Here is an 8,866-nt window from a genome sequence, read left to right as displayed (position 1 = left end):
CCGTCCCTCCCCGCCCCGCCCCGCCCCGCCCCGCCCCGCCGTCCCTCCCCGCCCCGCCCCGCCCCGCCCCGCCCCGCCCCGCCCCGCCCCGCCCCGCCGTCCCTCCCCGCCCCGCCCCGCCGTCCCGCCCCGCCCCGCCGTCCCGCCCCGCCCTCCTGCCCCGCCCCTGCCATCACGGCCCACCCGGTCCTCTCGACTACGCCGCGCTCCAGCCGCGTCTCCCCTCGCGGCCCAGCCGCCCCCGATCTCTCCCCTCCCCCTCCTTGCCGCGCTTCTCGCTCCGCCCCGCGCCGTCCCGGGTCCCCGCCGGGTCACCACTCCGCGCCAGAGGGGCGAGGCTCGGAGGCAGCGGTGGAGTTGCCCGCCGCAGGGTTATCAGTGCGGGGGTCGCAGCGTACCGCGGTCGCCCGGATCCGGGTCGCATTGTTCAGCGTTCGCCGGGTCGCGGGAGCCTCCCGGGGTCGCCCGTCCGGGCGTCGTCCCGGGCGCGGAGAGGTGAGCGCGCGGCCCTGGAGAAGCCCCGGCTCTGGGCGCGAGCTGAACACCGTGTGCGGGGGCTCCGAGTCCCGCACCGGCCGGACCCCGGGCCTGCGCCGCAGACTGCGAACCGCCCCCCCCGCCCCCGCAGCCCCGCGCTGACCCACTGGCTTTGCAGGCGCTGCGTAGACGGCGGGGACCCACGGAGGGAAAGTCTGCCAGGGAGGCGTGGGGAGAGCTCGGTGCGTTATGTGGGGTGCTGGGCACGAGGCTATTGCAATCGCGGGGGCCCGAGGAGGGATCCCCCGAGGAAGGGCGGAGACTGTCCGCAGACACAAAAGCAGATCCTGGGCCGGCGGAGGGCCTGGGAGTGAGCAGTCCTGAAGGTGAAACCCCGAGGGCTGCAGGGACTTATCAGATCATGACCTGGGGGTGACCCAGGCAGCCCTCTGACCTAGTGACATTCCCTCATTCCGGCGGAGGGGCCCAAATCACTGAGTAGAGCTTACAGGCTCCCCGGCCCCAGGCCTGTGGGGTGGGGGTGCTCCTGGGAAGGGGCGGTCACCTCTCCTCCCAGACCCAGCTGGGCTGCCCTGCAGACCCCTGCGTTTCTGCCTCCGCCGTGCTCCCTGGGCTCCGGGTGCCAGCGGCCCAGCGCCCTGTGTCTGGAGGCTGCTTCTGCCTCCTTCAAATCTAAACTCCTCATCCCCACCGACCCACTGGGCTGGCTGGTCCCAGCTCGGGTTCCTTCCCACCTGTCTCCTTCTGGTACATCCGGTTGTGTAGGACTCCCCCAGTTCCAGCGTGAGTCCCCCCATGGTTCTGTCCGTCTGGTTTCCTGCTGAAACACGAACACCCAGGAGAGTCCTTCATCGCTCCGGGGCCACACTCACCAGTAGCAGGCAGAGCTCTTCCCAGCCCGGCTAGTGGCCCTTCTCTGGACTCCGGAAGCTCAGCGCAGCCCTCCTTCCGTCAGAGTGCTTGGCAGTGTGACTGCTTCTGCCTCCCCCATCCCTCCCTCAGAGCGAGCTGTCCCCGGGCCCTGCCAGCCTCGACCCTGCAGCCAGCCTTCCCGTGTTACGGAGCAGGACACGGAGGCTCAGAGAGGGGCCCAGCCAGGTGGCGTGGTTCCACGAGCAGGGAGCAGTCGCCCCAGTTCTGGAGCCTGGGGAAGGTCCGGCACACCCCATGGCCCACGTTCACTGTCCGCTGCTGCACTTGACACCGAGTGAGCCAGTCTCCTCAGCCGGCCCTGGGCCCCTGGGGCAGGGACCATCCCAGCAACACCCCTTATGTCCTGAACATGTCCCTGAACACGTCAATAACCAAGATGTGGGAACAACCCAGGTGTCCCCTGATGGCTGAGTGGATGAAGAGAGAGAGAGAGAGAGTGTGTGTGTATCTGTCTGTGTGTGTGTGTGTCTCTGTGTGTGTCTCTCTGTGTGTGTGTGTCTGTGTGTGTGTGTGTGTGGTAGGGTGGTCCCTTGCTCGGCAGTGCTGGACAGCAACCAAGGGTCCTACAGTCCAACTTCACCCTGACCCCCTCCAGCTGGAGTCAGAGTCAGACCCCACAGGTTAGGGGCTCAGACCCACACGCACTGACCAACAGACTATAACCAGGAGGTCTCCGCAACCCACTTCTGGCATCTGATGACTGACTGGCTGGTGTGGCTCACAGGGCCAGTTAGACTCAGGAAGCTCCTGAGATCACCGGTATTTTTGGAAGGAACACAACGGGGATGGCCCCCTGGGAGAGACACATAAAGGTCAGGTATGGGAGAAGGTTTGGGGCCCCCTGCGACCCTGCTGGGTGTTTTTCTCTCCCCAAATCCCCACGTGTTCACCAACCTGGAAGCTCTCCAAGCCCGTTCATTGGGGTTTTCATGGAGGTTTCCCTCCAGAGGCCTGATTGATGAAATCATTGGCCATTTGTGATTGAACCCAACCTCCAGCCCCTTCTCTCCCCCAGGGTAGGCGGTGGGACTGAAAGGCGGGAGGCTCTAGTCATGTGATTGGTTCCCCTCACAACCTGCTCCCACCCTGGGGGGCTGGATTCCAAAGGTCACTTCTTAACACGACACTCTCAGCGCTTGGGGAATTCAGAGGTTGTAGGTGCCCGGTGCTGGAAATTGGGTCAAAGACTAAATCTGTGTATGTATGTATTGTAAGTGACAACATCACAGGTGGCTCCGTACAGGACAGATGGATACAGTAGAGCGTGGGCGGGAGGTGGCCGTCCCGAGTCTGCGGGGAAGGAGGAAGAGAAGAAAAGTACAAGCAAAGGAAAGGCACCAAGGGTCAAACTAGAAGCGCCAGTTTCAAGAACCTCAACACCAGGCTCTAGGAATCCCAGAAAGATCCTGAGAGACAGGAGAACTACTGGGGGAAGAAAAAGCTGAGCGGCCCCTGCTAGGCTTCTGGGGGCAAAGCCGGAGGGAGAGGAGGCTCCAGAGGGGTTTTCCAGGGCAGTCCTGGGCAGGCGACATGGCCTTTCTGAAGGGACAGCCGAGCCAGGAGCCCAGAGTGTGCAGCGCTGGGGTGAGGGCACAGGGTCCTGTGGTCATTCCCATACCAGCCCGCCGCAGGCTCTTTCTCTCCACCTGGACCCCCCGCCCCTGCCCCAGGAGACCTCTGCCCCCCCGGGGCCAGGTAAGCTCGAGGCCATGGGCATCTCCAGCTCGCGCAGCCAGCACCAGTGAGGGACCAGCGTGCAGGCTCTGATCCACAGCGCCTGGGGTCCGGGCAAGTAGAGAAGAGTGGGACCAGACGTGCACAGAAGATGACAGGTGGGGACACAGGGAGAAGATGACCGCTGCACGCCGAGGAGCGAGGCCTCCGCAGACACCAGCCAGCCCACACGTGCGTGTCGGACCTCTGGCCTCGCCTCCAGGACTGGGGGAGATTAGGCGTTGTTTCCGCTGCCGGGCCCGTGTGTGTCGCGGCGAAGCGAGCTCACGGACACAGTCCGATCTGACACCATCTGGTCACTGTAAAGAATCACCAAAATGTGCACATTTCTTATGCCCATCCCACTCCTGATGCTTATCCAAGGAAATAAGTGACCGGAAACTTTTAAAAAGACATCGGTCCTCCCAGGCCCAAGTGCCTTGCCTCATTGTTCACAAGAGCCGAGACATGGAGACAACCTACATGTCCACGCGTGAAGGGAGGAAGAGACGTGGTGTGTGACCCGACTGAGTGCTGGCTGGCCACGAGCAAGGACAGCTCTCTGTCTGCAGCAGCCTGGAAGGACCCGGAGGTGTTCTGTGGGGCGAGAGAGGTCAGAGAAAGGCAAGTAGTGCATGATCCCACTCGTGGAATCTAGAAAATCAAACGCAGGAGCATCGTGGTCCCCAGGGTTCGGGAGTTCTGGGGAAAAGACGGATGGTGTCTAAGGGTCTGAACTCGCAATGAGTAAGACGTACGCCACAGCGATCCAGTGCCAGGCTGATGAGTGCAGACGGCCGCGTTGTACCGCAGCCGTTGGACTTCACGCTCTGAAACTTAATCATTCTGACCACGACAAAGAACGGATAATTAAGCAATGAGATAGAAATGCTAATTATTGCTACACGGACAGTCTCGTACAATATGTAAACCGAAGTCATCAAATGAACACTTGTACACCTTGAGTTTACACAGTGTTCTATGCCGCGTGTATCCCGTAAAAAATGACTTACACGAAGACGCCTGTCAAATTCAGTTTTCTAAGAGGGAAGGGGCTAATTAAATTTACAACAGTGGAAGCGTGTGGGGGCGGGATAAGTAGCAGAGTAAGCAGTGGCTAAAACGGAAATGGGAGGAGCCTCACACCACATGAAAATTATTTAGAAAGGCGGCCAGAGAAAGGGGCAGGTCCAAATGTCACACATACCTCATTATTCCCATGTGAAAAATGTGTAGGGAGGACAGAAAAGATCTAAAGTGTCCAAGGCTAAATAATGATTTTTGACAATGTTGCAGCTTTACTTTTTTCCAAAAATTCTTTTTAGCTTAAAGAAGTTTTAATACGTGAAAATTTAAAGTGTGAAAAAGAGAGGAAAATGCTAAGGGCACAGGGCTCCTCTGGGATTCCCTGGAGCGGGGCTGCTCCTGACCTTTGCTAAATACACGTGTGTGCAAACATGGGCGCACGCACGCAAGCCTGTGTAGACCCGCCCCTCCCGGCTAGGGATGTGATGGCCCTGCATGAGGTTCTTACACAAGAACGGAAGGCGGCTTGACCATCCCGGGGTTGCACACGTAACTGAATACAGGAAACATCCCGACACATACATTGCATTGAGAGCGCACGGGGTTACAATTAAAGGGTCACAAGTGCTCTATTTCTCAAGATTCCAGCTTTCTCTGGGTAAGTACTGGTCAAGCTGGAACAGAAATACAGGTTTTAAGCAGGTGAAGTTCCTTTGCCAACCCAGATCCTTGCTGGCAGGGAGGCAGGAAGTAGATACCTGCTACAATGAAAACAGGGGCCTCTGCTGTTACTTCCCACATGTCGCGTAGCTCTGGAGCGTTGAGAAATGCTTCGGAATATGAAGAGGAAGTAACGGGCGCCCGTTAGTATGGAAGATGCAGAATCATGATCAGTTGTAGATGATACCATTTTGGAACAGACAAATATTATAGAGAGTTTCTTGTAAAATCCATTTATAAAGGTACTGCATTTATAATCAAATATTCTCGTGCATTTAAAAATTCTTGAAAAAAGAACAAATGTGTGAAAACAGCCAAGAAAGTGTTGGAGGAAATGGAGACTGAGCAGGACATAGTCACGCTTGCGCTGTCGTGTGACCTTCAAGCGGCACCAGTCACAAGAGCGAGAGCAGGGCAGCGGCGGAAGTGCAGGCAGACGGGGCTCGCGTGTCCGTGCAGACGGACACGGGTCCCGGGACGGACACGGACGCATGCTCGTCACACGGCTGAGTCAGGCAGGAAGCGGGGCCGTTCAGAAACCGGTGCCGTGGAACCGTCCAAACATCAGGGAAATTCAGATGACCTCAGACCATACAATAAAGCAGGTTCTATGTTAATCAACCAGTGAGAGGTGAACGCTCGGCGAGCAGTGTCCCGTCAATGCCCAGGTGCCATGGTGTGGCTGGGAACTCGTGTCGGGGTGAAGCCACGCTGGAGGTTGGTTTGCGTTGGGCACTCCGTCCTCGAGGGCGTCCTGGAAGCACCAGGCGCTGACGCTCTTGGCTCTTCTGTGACCAGAGCCCACGCTGGGGACGTCTCCCTGCAACCGGCTCCTGACCCCTCGCAGGCCACATCCTTCCCCACCAGCAGCCCAGCAAGGGGAGGGTCACCAGAGCAGGCCATGCTTTTGCTCCTAATAAGTTCTCCACTCGACCCAGAGAGCCACGGTTAGAGATAGACTTGGTGGCTTCCTGCCCCGTCAGCAGCCTTTCCAGAGGATTCCGCAGGTCTGCGGAGCGTGGCTGGTCAGCAAGAAAGCGAGGGAGCTTTTCATCTCAGCAGTGTTCGGAGGCTCTGGGTTTATGCTGAGGTCCCACCTCAGGTACTGTCTCTTTGGGAGACCAGCGGGAGATGCCGTGAACTAGCTGGGGCGGGGCTACCCCTGAGGGCACCTGCGGGCCCCTCCTGAAGCAGAGGTGTGCGGCCGGCCACCAGCCGGGGCTCCGTGCTGGGTCACTGGGGCTCAGACAGCTCTGGAGCCCTATGCCCCGGCAGGGCTGCCTGCTATCCCCCAACCCCTTGCCCGTGAGGGAAGCTCCCAGACCTGGCCGCGCCCTGGGAGAAGATGGGGTGGGCAGATAATCAGATGAGAAACTTGTACCTGACTTTGGTCCATATGGATTTTCACAAGGATGTCTTTCTCTTCAAACTCAGATTTGCACCAATGTGCTCACACAGAAAGCTCCCAACTCGGTAAAGCTTAGCTCTTCCACACAAACTTCGGGAGTTGTGATTGCTCACTTCACAGGAATTTATGTATTTGTTGTGCACATAGGCCGTGTGCCATGTGCATGTCCTGTGTGCGTGTGCCGTGTGCATTGTATGTAAACGCACACGTGTATGTGACTTTGTTGCAAGAACCGGATGCGTAATACACAGCTTGGCTCCTCACTGCACGTAAACTGTGAGCTGCTGCTCATTAGCAAACACAGAGTAACAATGTCACGATAGTGGATACAAAGTATCCCGTGTTCGTTATCCTGCCATGGAGTTCGCGGATTCTCCGCGGCTGGACATTTGGGTGATGTCCGACCGTCCTCCACCCTGAGGCTGTTGGATCATCCTTGCGGTGAAGTCTGGGCCCCCGAGCTGCTGTTTCTCGGGTTGGAGGATGAGAAGCTGACTTTCTGGGTGTTCGAAGCTTTCATACTTATTCCTGGACCGGCCTCCAGGATCGTGCCGATTTGCAGTCCCTCAGCTCCTTGGCGATATCGAATAGACGTAATTCTAACCTGTCTCCACCCGTTCAACAGGGGGACAACTCTGAAAACTCTCTGAAAAGCCCCCAACACTCTCACTTCGGGGTGATCATTGGTCACCAGAAGCTGGAGCTCTGGGATGCGTCTGGGACACTCATGCCTCTGCTGCTGGGGGACCTGTGGGGACCGCCCATCGCACAGCACAGGCTTGCAGCCGGCCTGAGGACCTACGTGCACAGGGTTCTGGTGGTTTGTGCCCCAGGGGAGTCCTCGGGTGGGAGTCCTCTGAGGGGTTGCCCCTCGCAATGAGCTCGCAGAGGGTGTGCGGGGAGACACTTGCTAAGAGAAGGAAGGTCCTGCTGGACAGGGCGTTGTGGGGCCAGCGGAGGGCCCAGCGTGCGAGCCTACATGTTTAACAACACTTTATACAGCGGGCAGAGTTCTTCCTGTTTCAACTCCCCGCTCCGAGCCAGCCCCTGACACACAGGGTGTCTGGCGGTCTCACTGGGCGCTCTGAAGTGTGGAGGCAGCCCCCGGGCTTTGGGCCAGTCTGGCAAGTGTGTGGGTCCCTCGTCCCCAGGCTCCTCCAGATGACGGTGCACACAGCATACTGCGCCAACCACCGTGCTGACCCCGAGACTGGCCCCGTGTGTGTGCGCACGTGTATGTGGACACACACAAGTGTGTGCCATACTCATGCATGTGCATGTGCATGTAAGTGTGTGCACGTGTGTGTGTGTGCAGTCCGAATTTGTAGTTTGGCCTAAGAACAGTCTCAAGAGGTTCTGTGTTCTCCTCAGCACTGACGCTGTCTCTGGAGAACAAACTCTAGGGCACACACACTTCCTGGACCCCAGCTCATTCAGGTGCAGCGTGGCACCAGGACCGTGGTGCCTTCCGAGGGACAGTGAGGCTGCTGTGTGGGGGGTGGGCACGGCTCAAGAATGAGCTCTGGGGTAATGGTGACTTTCCACACTCGGTGCCCACACGGCAGGTCCATCAGGCCTTGCGGCAGCGCGTCCCACCCTGGAGCCTTCCCTGCGCTGGGCGGTCGGCTGAATGAAGGGGTCGCTGCCTCCCTCCTGGGTGCCCTCCCAGCAGCCTCGGTGCCCATCCCCGGGGCCCACGCTCTGTGCTGAGAAAGAGGCTGTGTGGAGGGGCACCGGGCGCCCACGGGCGAGGCCTCCAGCCTCGTGACACAGCCCGGTGTGCTGTGACCCTAACGCTGGAGCCTGCTTCTCTTGCTTTCACTGTGGACAACACACACCACTGGCCTGAACTCCCGCCACCAGGACGTCTGAGAGTTGGGACCCGGGGGTGCAACGTGCCTTCTCCAGGGCCGTTTGCAGGAATGGTGACATGGCCCCCGGGCACCCCCAAAGCAGGTCAGGCGTGCACGGGCGTGGTCGTGGGCGGTCAGTTCATCAGAGCTGGGTCACTGTGAAGAGCTCGCACATGAGAAATCAGTAAGGACAGCTTGTCCGTGTCACTCCCTGCCTTGTGTTGCCTGTGAGGGTCACTCTTCCTGTTCTGCTCTCCGGCCGCCGGCACGCCGGGAGAGGCTCTCTCTGCTGCCCCTTCCTCGTACAGCGTGGTGCGGTCCCTGCGGGTTGCGGCCCTGTGTCTGGCAGGACTGGTTTGTGCGCGGGCGGGGACGACAAGCCTGGAAAGGCCGCCAGCCGGCCGGCCTCGGGGCATAGCCGTCCTGCTCCGCCAGCCGGTCTGGGAGTGCGGACAGTTTCACATCCTGTTTCCCGTGGGACCGGGGAGGGACGGTGGAGGTGGGCAGAGGCCGCGCCGTGCTCCGACAGGGCAGAGGTCGCCTGTATGGGTCAGCGCGGGAAGCGACAACTCACCGTCCACGAGCAGAACATGGAACTAAAATGTGTCCTGTCGAAATGAAGGCAGGTCAAGGGTCTGAGAGAAAATGACGAAGTAAAACAGGTTGTGACTGACCAAAAGTCAGACTGCCAAGGTCAAGCGTATTTTGATCTAAA

General features: G+C 59.2%; 1 pseudogene; it reads right to left on the bottom strand.

Annotated features, from left to right (window-relative positions):
* Positions 1 to 2,886: 2,886 nt before the first annotated feature.
* On the bottom strand, positions 2,887 to 4,150 carry LOC116587694 (annotated as a pseudogene).
* Positions 4,151 to 8,866: the final 4,716 nt, after the last annotated feature.

This window comes from Mustela erminea, chromosome 4 (genome assembly GCF_009829155.1).
Source record: "Mustela erminea isolate mMusErm1 chromosome 4, mMusErm1.Pri, whole genome shotgun sequence".
In the NCBI taxonomy this organism is placed as follows: Eukaryota; Metazoa; Chordata; class Mammalia; order Carnivora; family Mustelidae; genus Mustela; species Mustela erminea.
This window is presented reverse-complemented; position numbering and strand designations above follow the sequence as displayed.